General features: G+C 32.6%; 1 protein-coding gene across 7 annotated transcripts in view; it reads right to left on the bottom strand.

The window, feature by feature from the left end:
- Positions 1 to 17,196, bottom strand: part of THEMIS (thymocyte selection associated) — a 235,876-nt gene that overhangs the window by 197,239 nt on the left and 21,441 nt on the right. The gene's annotated exons all lie outside the window — the stretch shown is intronic.

The following is a 17,196-nucleotide window of genomic DNA, read 5'->3' as shown; positions in this document are numbered from 1 at the left end:
CCCTATGGCAGAGGTAGGTGATATGAAAAACAGGAGACCCTAAAAAATGCAAATAATATTAATAATCTCACAAGAGATCTTCAAGGGCTAAATATATTTATAAACATATAAATTAACTTAAATAAGAGTAAATATATATGTATACATATATATGAACACTAAATTTACATGTAGACAAACGTATACATTATTTAATTACATGTGTTGCATTATATAGATTCACATATTTATGTATAAGCATACACATATAAAATATATATACAGGCACTCCCATACTTGGTTTGACTTACCAATTTTTTGACTTTATGATGATTTGAAAGTAGTACATATTCAGTAGAAACCATACTTCAAGTACCCAACAGAACCATTCTGTTTTTCATTTTCAGTACAGTATCAATGCGTTACATGAGATATTCAACTTTTTATTATAAAATAAGGTTTGTGCTCAATTATTTTGCCCAACTGTAGGCTAATATGAGGGTTCTGAGCACATTTAAGGTAGGCTAGGCTAAGTTATAATGTTTAGTAGGTTAGGTGTGTTCAATGCAGGTTTGATTTATGATATTTTCAGTTTACAATGATATTTTCAGTTTACAGTTACAGGATGTAACACCATCATAAATTGAGGAGCATCTGTGTTATATATATATGTATATATATAAAATATGTGCTTACACACCCAAATGTATATTAACAAAGAATATGGCACACTGCCTGGCCCATAGTAAGCCTTCAATATATACAGCTTTAATTATCATTAATACCCTACTACAAATCACGTGCTAAAACCAAACATTTATTCCTGACATTCTCTCTATCTGGTGCTCTCTGCCATTTCCTTTCATCAACAAACTACCCTACTCTCTGCTGCCTCTCTTCCAACACAGAGACTGATTGTTTGGTTTGTTCGTTTTGCGTTACAGGCTGCACTTTATCCACACCTCCCATGTCAGTGTTCTTTGGGACCCAAGTATTTCTTCTGATGTGGCACATGGACAATGGGACAATTCCTAAAGTCACAAGACTTCTTTCACTCATTTTCAAATCCATAATGTCAGCCCTGACAACTCTACATTCCTTTTACTTTAGATGAGCATTTTCAGCTAAGGTTCATTTGCATGTGAATGTCATATAAAGGCCTCAAACTCATTGGAATACAACTGAATTATGCACCCCCTCTTTTAGTTACTCTTTCAATTAATGCTTTTATCATCTGCCATACTACTAGTCTAGACTCTTCAACTCCCCCTCTTGCTCACTGCCTTTCATAAACTGTCTAGTTCAGAATATTCTACCCAAAGGGAACATGGTTTCTGTCTCCACAGCTGCTATTAACTCCTTGCTATTATCTCTTTCTCATACCCTTCTAGTAAACGTCTACTACAGTGGATGTCTAACATACTCATCTGAGATGATTTTTTGCCTTGTGCTGCCATAACACAATACCATAGACTAGGTAGTTTAAATAACAGGAATTTATTTTCTCATAATTTTGGAGACCAGAAGTCCAAGATCAAGGTTCTCATTGGTTCGGTTTCTGGTGAGGCCTCTCTTCTTGGCATGCATACTGGCTGCCTTCTGTCTGTGCTCACGTGACCTCACATGGCTTTTCCTCATTGACTGTGTGTGTGTGTCTGTGTGTTTGTGCACATGCATGTGTGCATGTTTACAGAGAACTTTCTGTGTCTCTTCTTATAAGGACACTAATCCTATCAGATCAGGGCCTCACCTGTGTTACCTCCTTTAACCTACTCATTTCCTTAGAGACCCCATCTCCTAATGTAGTCACACTAGGGTTTCAACATATAAATTGGAGTGGAAGAGAATACATTCAGTCCGTAACATATATTATAGAAATAATGTATTTTTGTAGTTGCCTATTGATTAGAAATTCAAAATCCTCATTATTATTCAAGGGCCATTTAAAATCTGACCATAAATGACGTGATTTTCTACTATTCCCTGAGAAGTTTTTGAACCCCCTTTTGAACTTTAAAACTTGCATAACCTTCTAAACAATTTTCTCTCATTCTGAAAGTTTCTTAGTTACCAGGTTATCTTCTATTTGGGCTTCAAGTCCTAGCAAAATTATCACCACTTCTTGTTAAGCTTTCTCTGACTTTTCTGAGTGGTGAGTTATACTCTCCCCAGTGTTCTCAAACAGTTTATGACAGAGCACCTTTCACATTGTATTATTAATACTGATAAAAAATAAAAAATAACTATCTACTTTCATTAGTCATTGGAATTTTTAAGGGTAAAGATCTTGCTTTATTCATTTTCTAGAAGAAACAAAAGAGGGAAAGAAGAAGAAAGAAAAGAAGGAAGAAACGAAGGGAGATAAACAGTATTAGGGAATAATTTCCAAGATTTTAACATTTTTTTGCAGAAAAAAGAAATAGTTAACATTTAATACATGCAAAATACAGTACTTAAAAATCTTAACTCTGAAGAGGGAAATGACAACTTCTTGGCATTGTTACAAGAAACACTTTGGAGTATCATACTTTTGGGCTGAGTTAAACACAACTATGCTTTGACTTTTACAAATGTGTGTATGGCTTCATCAACATTTTTCTTTTTAATAAACAGTAAAAATAAGTGGCTTATGCTCTCTAAATTCATAGTTAAGAAAAGAGTTCTACCACTGGATTAGGTGGTTTTGGCTGATTTACTTTGGTATCTACAGCTTCCCCATTGAACATTACAGTGTCCAAAAGAGCCATATGTGCTTCTCCAACATTTCGTCTCTCATATCATTTCTGATCACTCTCCCCCTCCTTCCAGGCTCATTGGTTTCTCACTTTTCCTATAACATCCCAACACCTTCCTACCATAACGTTTTGCTAAAGATGTTTCCCTCAACTTGAAACACCATCCACCTAGATATTTCTTTGGTTAACTCCGTCACTTCTCCCAATTAGAGATAGCCTTTTCTTCCTGAGTCATTCCCAGCATGCTTTGTAAACAGATTCATAGTTGGGTTAGTTTTTCCATCAGTTGGATTTACAGATGAAGAAAATTCAGGCTAACTCAAAATGGATTATAGACCCAAAGATAAGAGATAAAACTCTCTCAAAATAAAACTATATAGCAAAGGGTTAACTCCATGGACTTGGAGTACTCAACCCCCATATATTCCAAAGAAAGAATTAGCTCTTGACAGTCCTTGGAGCACAAAAGTGTTTTTGTGTATCTGGAACATTGGGCCACACCGCAAAGTTTATGCTAACAACATGACTTCTGGTAAATTCCTGTTTTTGTTCACTTGGGGTTCTGGACCACACTGTATAAGTCTGACCTTTGTAGGGGCTGAAGACTGAGTAGCTGAGGTCAGTCCCGTGGGCACTCCATGTTTATGAGACTTTCCACACAAAAATCCTTGGACATGAAAGTACAGATGAAGTTCTCTGGTTGGAACTACTTTGTAGATGTTGTCATGCATCATCATTAAGAGAATTAAGCACTGTCCATATATCTCCACTGGGAGAGGATAACTGACAGCTCATGTTTGGTTTCTCCTGAACTCCGCCCTATACTGCCGTTTTCCTTTGTTGACTATCTTTTCCCTGTAATAAACCATAACCATGAGTGTAATAGCTTATGTAGTTCGAGTCCTTCTAAAGAGTTAGTGAGGGTCATCTTGGGCACCCCCAACAGAAAAACAGAGGAGAAAAGTTTTGTGCTCTTAGGTTAGGTAACGTGATACCAAAATCATGCCCCCCAACCCCCCCAAAAATAAATTGGATTTCATCAAAATGTAAAACTTTTTGCTTCAAAAGGCAACATAAACAAAATGAAACCACAAGCCACCAAGGAAAGAAAATAAGTGCAAATTGTATATCTAATATATTTGCAAATCAGATATCCAGAATACAAAAAGAATTCTTATAACTCAATAAAAGGAAGACAATGCAATTAAAAATGGGTGAATGATTCGAAGAGACATTTGATCAAAGACAACAAATAAACTGCTAATAAGCATAAGAAAAAGTGCTCAACATTAGTTGTCATTAAGGAAAGACAAATTAAAACTACAATGAGATACCACTGGCTGTAAAAGGAGAAAATACCAAGTCTTAGTGTGGATATTGAGAAACTGAGATCCTTATACATTAATAGTAGAAATGTAAAATGACATATTATTCATAATACTTCCAATCATGAAACAATCTGAGTGTCTATCAACTGGTGTTAGATAAACAAAATGTGGTATATCCAAACAATAAAATACTCTTTACTAATAAAAAGGAACAAAATACTGATGTATGATACAATATAGATGAACCACAAACACATACTAAGTGAGAGAAGCCAGATTTAAAAAAAAAACTGCATATTGTATGACGTACTTTATATGAAATGTCTATAGAAGGCAAATTTATAGAAAGAAAGCAGATCAGTGGTTGCCTGGAGATGGAAATGCCCATAGAGATTAATGGCAAAGAACCCAGGCTAATTCTTTAAGATGATGAAAATGATCTTAAATTGATGATGATTATACAACTCTATCAATTTACTTAAAACCATTCAGTTGTATACTTATAGTGGTTGAATTTTATGGTATATAAATTATACCTCGATAAAACTGTAAGAAAAATCTAATAAGAGAGGACATAAAAACATGCTATACATAACTTACACGTAAGAAAGAGCCAGGTGCTTCAGTACAGAAGAAAATGAAGACCAGAATATAGAAGACAGGGAATCCAGGGAAAGGGGATTAGAAAAATTGCAAGAATAAAGAGGTAGCTGGGGTAAACCTCATAGAGAAGGGAGTTAGTCAAGTCAATGTTCTGAAGAAGAATTTTCCAGATGAAGAGTGTGAACAAAGCTTTAAGGCAGGAGAATATCTCCAAATTTGAGGAACAGTGAAGTGGCGAGTGTGGCTAGGAGGAGAAGCAGATTAATAAGCAACAAACTCAGATAAATAATGCAACATAGAGACAATGTAGAGCCTTATTACCCATATAAGGTTTTTATTTTGAGAAAAAATAGAGGGTTTTTGACAGAGGAGTGACACAATCTGACATCCATGACTATAGGTGCTATGTTGAGAATAGATTTTAGACATGAAAGAAAGAAGAGCATTTAGGAGATTTTGATAATCCTAGCAGTAAATTATGATGGCTTGAACTAAGGGGATAAATGGAAGTTGTGGGAAATGATGAGGTTCCCTATGAAGCACGGGGAAAAGGGATTTGGGCATCAATTTTCTTTTCTTGAAAGTTAATTCATATTTTTATAAAAATTACAAGAGAATGCATCAAAATGTTAACCATATTTCTCTCTGTTAGGTGACATTATGGGTAATTTTGCATTTTTGCATTTATAAAATTACCAACCATGCACATGTGTTTTTCTAAAGCAAAAAAAAAAAAAATTAATATCCAACTCATCAAAAAAGTTCATAATGCAAACCAATTTTGTTTTTTGCCAAATTTTTAAAACAACACCAAAATGGGTGCATGTACAAAGTCAACAGTGGTAAATGGTAATGTTTGCAATATGAAGAGTAGTTAAAGAAGCAACAGATGCTTCCTGAATAGAGTGATAAAATCACTTTCTTATGAACATGTGGTAGCATTATTACCCAAGTAACTTCCCTGACATTATATGACTCTCTTTAAAATATGCTTGGTTTCTAATTTTTTGAAATTGATAATAACTTCAGTTCCAGTCATAATAAAAATAGTTTATTGTATCAGTGAGAGAAGTGTAGCTTATATTAAGATAACAACCTCAAAATCTTAGAGATTAAACAATAAAGTGTATTTCTTATTTCACTACATGTCCAATACAGGTGGGTGAGGACATGATCTCTGCTAATTGCAGTCACTTAGCAACACAGGCTATTGAAGATTTCATTTTGACATAGTCTACCATGATGAAATATGTTTAATCATGAACTGGTTCTCAAAGCATCTGTACCAAATTATGCGTATTATTTTTGTTCTCAGTACATTCGCCAGTACAAGTCATGTGATCATGTGACCACAAAAGGGTTGGGAAGTACAAGCATACCATGTACTCAAAAGAGGTGGAAAAGTGGAATAGATGAACACCAGTTTTTTCCTCAAATTTGTTCTTTGGTTATAAACTGCTTGCTTAAAGAACTGAAGAGGACAAGATAGCACAAGTCAATTTATCTGTGACATAGGTCATATATAATTACCCAGAGTTTTAATCTGAGAGGGACTCATGACAGCAATTGTGTTAGCTTCTTGCAGGGATCTCTAAATTGGGCCACATATTCCATAGAGTATTACAAGATGTGAGGTTAAAGTAGAAAATATTAGAACTTCGTATTCATTTCTACATAAAAGAATAAGAAAACTAAACTATACTAATATTTAACAGAAAGATTTACTATTACTTAATTTCAAAGTTGCTAGTATTTGATATTAAAAATCCTAATTTATCTTTGCATCAGATAGTCATATGACATGTATGGTAAGTCACATACTGAGACAGATTGGGAATTTCAAAAAATGAGTTAAAAGAAATGTTTTAATTCATTCATTTACTTTCAATATACTACAACATAATGCAGTTGAAGTTAAGTTGATTTAAGAATTGTTATAATCTAATTTTATCTATACTCACTCTCACAAAATAGACATAACGTCACAAGATGCCAACACAGACATTTGAGAATTGAAAATTGCAGGCCCTATCAAGAAGAAAATGACGGAGTGACACATCTTCTATTAGCACAATCTTGTCGTTGTCTGTGTACAATTGCTATCTAACGAAACTGCCAAAATCAGATTTAGGAAGATTATTTCATAACATGAAATTTATAAAGATTATTTCATATATAGAGTGATAGCCACAAATATTAATGAAAAACCTGCTCTATGAGTAGATTACATATAATGTATATTGGACCTTGATGAGGTATCTTCAATAGCTGTCATTCAAAACAAGAACTAAAATAAATTAATTAGAACCATTTGAATCACTGTGTCACACGCTAATCAGCCTTTTCCAAAACAATATTTGGCAATAAAAATATGTAATATTTTCAATAATATGACTTCCACTAAAAATAGATTAATAGTTAATATGTTTTATTCTCATTCATGTATGGCAGCTAAAAATATTGATCTCACGGAGGGAAGAGAGTAGAATGGTGGTTACCAAAGGCTAGAAAACATAGAGAGGAGAAAGGGGTGAAGTGAGGTTGGTTAATGGATACAAAAATACAGTTAAATAGAAGGAATGAAACCTAGTGTTCAGTAGCACAGTAGGGTGACTATAGTGAATAATAACTTATTGTCTATTTCAAAATAACAGTAAGAAAAATTTGGAATACTCTCAACACAAAGAAATGATCAATGTTTAAGGTGTACGGTATCCTAACTATCCTAATTTGATCACATTGTAAGCATGAATCAAAATATTAAGTGTACCCCATAAATATGTATAATTATTATATATTAATTTTAAAACTAGTTAATTGTTACAATAGAGTTAATAGCTTTTGTGAGAAAAATAGTGTATATTATTAACAAAAATTAAAATTGTATAAGATATCAATTTTATCTTTTTTATAATTGTATTACTATGTATGCTTTGGAATGAATATAAATATCAATAGAGAAATACACATATGGAAAGCTGCATCCTCTTTTTTTAAATTGATGAGGTTTTTGATCAAATAAAGTCCTGATCAATTAAGTAATGGATGGGGCCTTCCAACCACAAGCATCCTCTGTGCCCAAACCGGATTTTTAATTGCCTAACTTGAAATATCCACTTGGCTGAGTAATATATATTTATATTTAATATGTCCAAAACAGAACTTTTGTTTTTCTCACTAAAACCTCATCTTCCCCTGGTCTTCATGACTCTTTCAAATACACAAACATTTACCCAGTGGTTAAAGTCAAAATCTTGAATTCATCCTTTAGTCTTTTTATGTTCTCACCTCAATTTCAAATCCATTGGAAAATCCTGACATTTCAGCCGGGCGCGGTGGCTCACACCTGTAATCCCAGCAGTTTGGGAGGCCAAGGTAGATGGATCCCCCCAGGTTATGAGTTCAAGACCAGCCTGATCAATATAGTAAAACCCCGTCCCTACTAAAAATACAAAATAATAATTAGCCAGGCCTAGTGGCAGGCACCTGTAGTCCCAGCTAGTCGCAAGGCTGAGACAGGAGAATTGCTTGAATCCGGGAGGCAGAGGTTGCAGTAAGCTGAGATAGCGCCACTACACTCCAGCCTGTGTGATAGACAGACTCCATCTTAAAAAGAAAAAAGAAAAAGAAAAGAAAAAGAAAGTTCTGACATTTCTACCTCCAAAGCATCTCTTGAGCTGTTCCTTTCTCTTCACACTAAATCAAGGCACCATCACCTCTCCTCTAGATTATTGCAGTCTCCTAATATGTCATTCCACTTTTGCCTACCTATTGCCTGTTCTCCCCAAAGTAGCCAATGATCTTCCTCAAATGGCAAACAGGTCTTGTCAGTCTGCTGCCTCAAACTGGTCATTAGCATCTCATAAAACCCAAACTCCTTGAAATGCTCTTGCCCACTCCTTAAACTTCTTCTCATATGATCTTCTCCCTGCTTTTTACATGCTCAAGGTACAGGGATATGTTTTCTCTTCCTCAAACAGACGAAGCTCCTTTTAGTCCCCAGAGGTCTGCACTGTCTGTTCACTCTGGAACACCCCAGAACCTAGATCTTTCCTTGGCTGATTCCTTCTCAATATTCAAGTCTCTGCTCCAAAATCATTTCTTCAGAGTGGCCTTCCCTGACCATATTATCTTACGGGTCCTACCTGTTTCCCAGCCCCACTGTGCACCACATTCAGTGTTACTCTAGCCTTCAAAGCCTACAAGGTCTGGGCCTGCCCATGCCTCAGTCTTTCTCCTACCAGCCTTCCCCCAAGTCCTTGCCTTCAGCACCACTTGGCTGCTCCTTGTTTCTTATTCAGACAAAGCAAGCTCTTCAGTAGTTTGCACTTGTTCTGTCCTCAGCAGGGAATTCTTCCAGATGTGGGCAAGGTTTATTTCCTCAGTTTATTCAGGTCCCTGCTCAAATTTCATCTCATCAGAAATAATCTGCCCTGGTTACCCCATCAAAAGATCACCTTTCACCTCACCTTGCTTTACTCTGCAGTCGGTGCTTCATGACACTTGTATATATTCTAAATCTATCATTGGTTTGTCATTTGTCCCATTCACTAGAATATAAGCTCCAAGAGGGGAGGGCTTTACTTTTTTTCCCAACTATAATTCTAGACCCTTGACAATGCCTGATATTGCATTATTATAATGTATGTAAGCTATTCCATTCTAGGCTTGCTTAATGTTTTTCTATAAAACATGCTTCTATGAGCATTCTAATATAATCATTATTTTGCTTTTTGTAATTATATTTAAAATTAATTTCTAAAGGTTGGATGTTTATAAACATTTTTCTCTGTAGATACATATTACCCAGTTGCAACCTAGAAAGTCTGTAACTGTTTATACTTCACCAAGGGTGCCTTGGCTCCTTTTCACACATTCATGCCTACAATGACTTTTGTGAATCTTTTAATACCTGTGACCTGAAAGAGAAGTAATGATTTATTGTTTCATTGCATTTTTGATAGTAAATTTGAATTTTTTAATATTAGTGTGTTATGTGAACTGCCTTTTACATCTTTATATTCACTTTTCTTTATTGTTAGTAATTCCTTATACATTTAGGATATTTATAGTCTGTCTGCTCTATACTACGTAAATATTCCCCTAGTGTAGAGTTAGTCTTTCTTCCACATTTATGTATTTTGGGTTTTTTTTTTTTTTTGGAATAAGGAAGTTTTTTATTTTATAAATTTAATTTTTTCACTTTTTAAAGTTTCAGTTTCACATTTTTATGTGGTTTCTTTAATTGGTTTCATTGTTATTGTTTTACTTTTACTATTTTTCTTCATATTTAATTTATGTTGGTGTATGCAGCAGTAGACAAATTCAAATCAGTTTTGTTTTAATTTTTGAAATAATTACCCAGTTTCTTTACAATATGCCAGCATTAAGGTAATAATAATAATAGTTACGATTTACTGGAAGATTACTCTGGGCCAGTCATTTTGCTAAATTCTTTATATACCATGGTTCAATTAATCTTCACATCCTACCTCAGGGTTATGATAAAACCCATTTTTCGTAACAGAGGACAAATGTTCAATGTTTTAAGTTGACCATGGAATCACCTCTCATTTATAACTTATCCAGGAGGCAGAGTCCTGAGTTTATAACCCACAATTCTGTGCTTCACATCAATAGGGCATAAATGCTTAACATCAATAGGGCTCTTAAAATAATAAATGCTTGAGCAACATTTTCTTGAGAAGAACATTCTCCCTATTACCACCATGGTTGTGAATGGGGAGTATTCAATCCAATACCAGAGAACCTCACATGATTTGACATCAGCCTTTTTCAAATTCCCTCAAACCTCCCATCCCCCAAAATGTGTCACAGAGTCACCATCACCACAGGATGGTTGGAACCTGGCTCCATTGCGTGAACTGACACAAAAGGCAGAAAGAGGACAAATAATATGTTTCTTTGCACATAAAACAAAAAAAACCCCAAAATATTGGAAACAAATGCTTAGAAAATGATATACCAAAAGATAGTTGAAGTAGTAACGTTGTCTAACAAAATAGAACCTAAAGAAAAAAAAATCATCAAGGAAAAAGGATGATAATGTAGTAAAAAGATGTAACTCTCTGACACATGGAACAACTGAACCTCAAAAAAAAATCTGATGAAATAAAAGACAGAAATGAAGAGTGAACTAGATAGATGTACAACTGATAAAGTAAATGACAGACTAAGCATATGAAAACTAAGCAGGGAGAGAAATGATCTGAACAAAACAAATAAAAACTCAAGCTATTTGGCATATAAAGAGGGGTGTTATACCAAAAAACAAATCATACTATTTTTGAGCACACAGGAAGTATTTCCAAAGTAGAACATGTTTCATACCACAAAGTAAAGGAAACCACAATCAATTCCAAAGAAAGATTATCCATCTCCAACAAAATACAATAAAATTATTAATTAAAAGCAAAAGGATAGCAAACAAAATCTTATCTGATCACTAAATAAGCAAAATTCATAGCTATTGGATTTAAAAAAATACATTATAATTAGAACTGAGGAATAATGAAAATGCTACATGGCAAAATTTATAGGAAACGGTTTAAAAATACTTAGAGAAAAATTATAGATGTAAACACACTTATCAAGAGGCAAACAAGGTATTAAACATGGCTGCCGATTCAACATAGGAGGCTGGAAAAGGAGCAAGAGAGAAAACAAACAAACAAGAAAACAAATGAGACTGAATCAGAAATAATAAAAGATACAAGACATAGAGAGTATTAACAAAACCAAATTCTGGCTTCTTTCCAAAAATATTCCATGTTTAGTAGGTCATCCAGGAGCGATCTAACAAATTTTTAAGAAGATTGTTAAACATAGTTTTAGAAAATTATCTCAGAAAATAGAAATAACAAAATTTATGTAACTCATTTTCGGAAGCTAATGTTATCTTAAAATCTAAAATGAATAAGTCTATGGGCTCATTTTAATTATGATTAAATGTAAAAATCCTAAATATAATGTCAAATTCCTACATTGTATTTCAAAAAGTATATGGTTTTTGAAAATATATATATTTATAAGAAAATATATGGATATTCATATATTATATATTTATATGAAAATATATATTCAAATATTATATATTATATGAAAATATATATTTATATGAATATATATTCATACATTATATATTTATATGAATATATATATTTATATATTTATATGAAAGGATCCTCCAACATTTGAAAAATCTTTAAAGTTAACTCACATAAACACACTAAAGAAAGTAAATCACATTATTATCTTAATCAATGATGGAATAGCATTGATTAAGTTCAATACCTATTTATTATGACAACACCTAGAAAGCAAAGAATAGTTGGCAACTTCCTTAATTGAGTAAAGGTTAAACATCAAAATTTAGTACATAATATATTAACAAGAAACTTTAGATGATTTTCTTTATGACGAGGAAAAAGACAAAGATTTCCACTATTGCTTGATATAATACTGAAGGCTCTAGTCTATAATAAAAAGGTAAGAAAAAACATTTGTGGTATGAAAGAGACACAACTTGATGTTTCTGATATTAATATCTATTTAAGAAAACCAGTGGAAAAAAATATAGACTGATAGAATTAACAAGGGAATTTATAAATATTACGAATCATATTGAACTGCACTTCTTCATTTTAGTGACAACCAATGGGAAAACAGACAAAATATGATCTCAATATAGTAATATATATACACACATGATATAAGTATGTGTGTGTGCATTCTAGGAACTAGCCTAGCATACATAAGAACTCTATAGAGACAATTTTTTAAACTGTGATAAATTACGTAGAAGATATTTTATTCTCTTTTTAAAATAAGAGATAAACTATGCTCATGGACGAAAATACTTTACTATTAAAAAATTGAAGTGATAATTAAAAACATTTCTATATTAGAAATCTCAGCTCAGGAGGCTTTCATTGAAAATTCTACTAAATATTTAAATAAGAAATAACACCAAAGTTACATAAAATCTTTAGGAAAATAACAAAACACTAACCAAGAAGTTCCATAAGTTCAACTAACTTGATAATAAAGCCTGGCTAGGATATTACAAAAAATCAAAACTATAAGCCAATATCATTCCCTAAAAGAGATACAAACATTCTAACAACAACAACAAAAAAAAATAGTTAGCCAAATTCAGTGAAATATGACCCAATTGGTTGTATTCCACAATTAAAAGCTTGTTTAACACTTTTTTAATGTAACCCATGTGATTATCATAAAAGTTACAAAGAGAATATTTGATAAATGTCAAACATATATTCAAGTTTTTAAAACCTATTAGAAAACTAGAACTAATTTAACCTAAAACAAACATATTTAACGGCGAATTACTGAAAATTGCTCTCAGTGGTCATGAATGAAATACAGAGATCTTTTTTTATCATTACCTCTATTCAGTATTATACTAGAAGCAAAATCCATCAGTATTCACAGACAACACAAATGTACACATAACATATCCAAAATAAGTTAAAGATATATTATTAAAATTCGATAAGTACAACAAAGAGAAAATGAATCATTTTAAAGATATCATTTAAAATGGCATGAAAAAATCAAATTACTAAGAATAAATCTGAAAAAAATACAAGATCTGCACAAAAATTATAAAATGTTATCGACAGAAATGAAATAGCCTTAAATAACTAGAAAGCTGTGCCAGATTAGTGGGGCAGAAGACTTAATTTAAAATGATGCCAATTTTCTCCAAACCAATGCACAGCTAATCAAAATTCCAGGAGGACTTTTGAGGAAGTTGATAAGTTAATTCTAAAATGTATGTGAAAATTCAAAGTGCCAAACTTAAGAGGGAATAATAAATCAAGAGAACTTATTCTAAAGTAGTAGTTATCAAATTTGACTGTGTGTTATAATCATCAGGAAGATTTTCAAAAACCTGATGGTGATGCCTTACCTTTTACACAATTAAATCTTTATCTCTTGAGGAGAAACCTAGGCATTTATATTTTAAAATCAATCCAGGTATTTTTAATGCACAACCAAGTTTCAGAACCATGGTTCTGTAGCATATTATTATATATAATCTAATAGAAAATATATATTAGATATTGCATATCCACATTACTTAAGACAGGAAAAAAATTGATGTAAGGATAGCAGTAGATGAATAGAACAGCATAAAAGGGAAAAGACCCAGTCGTGTACGGACACTATTTCTGAGTAAGTTTAACAGAGTAAGATGATAGAAAAAAGGCAGCTTTTCAATAAATATCACTGCACCAATTGACTCTATAGAAGAGAAAAATAAATATTGCTCTCAACTTCAAACCATATACAAAAACATAAACCCAGGTAGACTGCAGATCTAAAAGTGAGGGTAAACAATAGGATTTCTAGAAGATAATAGATATTTTCATGAACTCAGGGTAAAGAAAAAAATTGTTGACAACACAGAAAAAGGAAAATACAAATTGACTACACTAACACTAAAGTGGAAAACTTTCATCCATTAAAAGACACAATTTTGAAAATAAAAGATGAAGCTATAGACTCAGAAAGTAATTTGCAACACAGAAAACTGACAAAGATTGAGCGTCCCAAATATATATACACATAAACTTCATCAAATCAATAACAAAAATGTATAAAATTCAACAGAAAAATGAGCAAGAGATATAAACCACCTCTGCAAAAAAGAATATCTCCAAAAATCCGAGAAATATATGAAAAGGTGCTCAATCTTATTAGTCACCTGGGAGATGAAAACTAAAACCATGAGCTACCCCTATACTCTTGCCAGAATGACTAAAATTAAGAAGACGGTAACGTCGTTTTACTAAGCAAATGAGTTAATTGGAACACACATATACTGCTTTTAGGAAAGTAAATTGGATTACTTAAGAAACTTGTTTTTCATTACCTTCCAAGGCTGAATGTACACATACAATATGACATAGCAATCCCACTTACTTTTATGCCCTATTTAATACATATACATGTCGGCGCACATGTACAAGAATTTTCATGACAAAATTACTGGAAACTCCAAGCCAGAAATAATCCAAATGCCTATAAGCAGTAGAATTAATATATAAATTGTAGTATATTCATCCAACGGAATAACATACATACTGAAAATGAATGAACTATATAAAACAGCATGGATTAGTTTCACAAATACAGTGTTAAATAGATATACCAACCAGAAAAGAATACATACTGTAATTTTCCATTTGACAAAAGTCATGATGATGGTTCCCCTTGAGGGAGATAGTAGATAATGACTGAGGAGGGAGATAGTAGATAATGACTGAGAAAGAGCACAGGATAGGGCTTCTGGAATACTTTGAATTTTCTATTTCTGGACCAGGGTGGTGGTTACATGAATGTGTTTACATTGTGAGAATGATCAAGGTATTTACTTTTTTTCCCCTCTTAATTGAAGTACAACATAGTAGTAAAATAATAAGGTATGAAGAAGACAGTCTGGACACACAGAAGGACATACTATGTTCTTTCTCAAAACAACATAAAATGTCAATTCCTTCCAACTTAATCTACCAAATCAATAAATCCAATAAAGTTCCCATTTAGATTTCTTACAGAAACAATTGATTTAATGAAAAACTTATTTACAAAGTCATGAGATGTTATTTCACTTCAGTTAAAACGGCTTTTATCAAAAAGATAAAAAATAATGGATGTTGGAGAGGATGTGGAGAAAAGGGAACATTTATACCGGATGTTGGGAATGTAAATCAGTACAGTCACTATGAGAAACAGTGTGAAGTTTTCACAAAAAAAAAAAAAAAAAAAATAGAACTACACACAACTCAATAATCCCACTGCTGGGTATATTTCTAAAAGAAAAGACATCAGTATATTAAAGAGACATCTGTATTCACATGTTTTCACAATAGAAATCAACTGAAATGTCCATCAACAGATGAATAGACAAAGAAAATGTGGAATATTATTCAGCCATAAAAAAGAAGGAAATCCTCTCATTTGTAGCAACATGGATAGAAGGACATTAGGTTAAGTGAAATAAGCCAGGCACGGAAAGACAAATATCACATGTTCTCATTCATTTGTGGGAGCTAAAAACAAACAAACAAACAAAAAAACTGCTCTCATGGAGACAGAGAGTAGAATGATGGCTACCAAGTGCTGGGAAGGGTAGTGGGAGGGGGATAGAGATGGGTTGGTTGATTAATGGGAACAAAAACACAGTTAAAAGGAATAAGATCTAGTGTTTGGTAGTACAATAAGGTGACTATAGCTAAAAATAATTTACTATATATTTTAAAATAACTAGAGTAGTAGAATTGGAATGTTCCTAACATGAAGAAATGGTAAATGTTTGAGGTGATGAGTAATATCCCCATTACTCTGACTTGATCATTATACACTGTATCAAAATATCACATGTATCCCATAAAAATGTATATATATTATGTATCTATAAAAACATTTTTAAAGTCTATGAATATCTAAGCCAATTTAGGAAAAAAGGATTGAAAACAGGGATTGGTCTATACATCATTTCTATATTAACACATATTCCAAGGCCATAGTTACAAAAATAGTGTGTTTGGGGGCAATTAAGAAAAAAATACACTAAAGGAATAGAAGAGATATTTTAGAGACAGACTGATACAGAGGTGAACATATAATATGATTTAAAGGAGGCAACAAAAATCGATGGCGGAAAGATTGTCAGCTTAGCAAATGGTACCTGGAAATCAGGTGAACTGTATAAAGAAAACTAAAATTTGATCCCTGTACAATTCATAGGTGTCCTCCAAATAGACTGAAAACTAAATGCAAAATATAAAATTGTAAAGTTGATAAAAACAATATAGGAAAATATCTTTTTAAAGTAGACATAAAGACTTTTTAAATAAAGCCTAAAAAACACAAACCATGAGACAAAAAATGATTTGAGGTTGGCTTAGAAATAGAGACACTGAAAATATGATTACACATGGCAAAACATAGTCTGATTCCAAAAATCAACTTACAAATTAGTTAAATAAAATTGTATGCCAAGCTGGTAACAGCCCATATCAATTCATCACCTGCAAGTATGTGTGTGTGTGTGTGTGTGTGTGTGTGTGTGTGTGTGTGTGTGTATATATATATTTAAACTGGAGCTGACATGTTAATCTTTCTTTTACTTGGCAACATAATATGTAATATATTATTTTGTCTATGAACAGGAAAGGCCTGCCTACCAAAACTATTTTCCTGGTAGTTTTGTCTTGATCTGATTCTACAATTACTTCAATTGTACCACTCTTGAGGCCAGAAATACACCTACAAATTATTCATTGTATTCTGTGTATTCAAACTAACCATGTAAAGATTCTGGGTTGTATATTGGAGATTTTAATGTTCTTTTACCTGAATTAACATAGTAAGTTACACCAAAACTCACTATCTTATTCAATAAGTTAATTGAACTCTGAGTTTTCAACATCAATTTTTTAAAAATTATCTTGTAGCAATAATTTCTGTACCTTCAAATTAAAATGTTCATTATTTAA

Source organism: Macaca thibetana, chromosome 4 (genome assembly GCF_024542745.1).
Source record: "Macaca thibetana thibetana isolate TM-01 chromosome 4, ASM2454274v1, whole genome shotgun sequence".
Taxonomy (NCBI): Eukaryota; Metazoa; Chordata; class Mammalia; order Primates; family Cercopithecidae; genus Macaca; species Macaca thibetana.
This window is presented reverse-complemented; position numbering and strand designations above follow the sequence as displayed.